The sequence below is a fragment of the Notechis scutatus genome, chromosome 2 (assembly GCF_049901735.1).
Source record: "Notechis scutatus isolate UNSWTSFEM ecotype Mainland chromosome 2, rNotScu1.2, whole genome shotgun sequence".
Lineage (NCBI taxonomy): Eukaryota > Metazoa > Chordata > Lepidosauria > Squamata > Elapidae > Notechis > Notechis scutatus.
Window position 1 is genome coordinate 28477062 of NC_142010.1, and position 500 is coordinate 28477561.

Here is a 500-nt window from a genome sequence, read left to right on the forward strand (position 1 = left end):
GAAGCATTAGAAGCTGTAAAGCTTACTGCGACTTACTGTGACTGTGACTGTGACTTACTGTGACTAACTGTGAATACTGTTTATACTGTGCCTGTGACCGAGATGATCCTGTCTGCTACTGTTTGCTGATTTACTGCTGCAATACTCTGCTAGGGGTTAATCCCCAAAACACTAACAGGCGGGAGGTGTCATCTCTTTTATTCATGCTGTGTGGGCGTTTTTCTATCTCTATGGCTTCTCTGATTATTCTGCTGTTGAAGTGTTCCGTATATATATATATATATATTCTTAAGTTTTCGCGGGTACTTACATGTAAGGCATTCAGCTTTGTTCGGGTATTTTCCCACGTCATAGTAGTTGTGCTTTTAAAGTTGTAGCGACGTTTTGGCAGAATCTCATCTGCCATCATCAAGCTTCTGTATAGTGTTCATCTGTGAGTCAGACTTTTACAGTGGTGTGTGTGTATATATATATATATATATATATCTACCACATCTTCA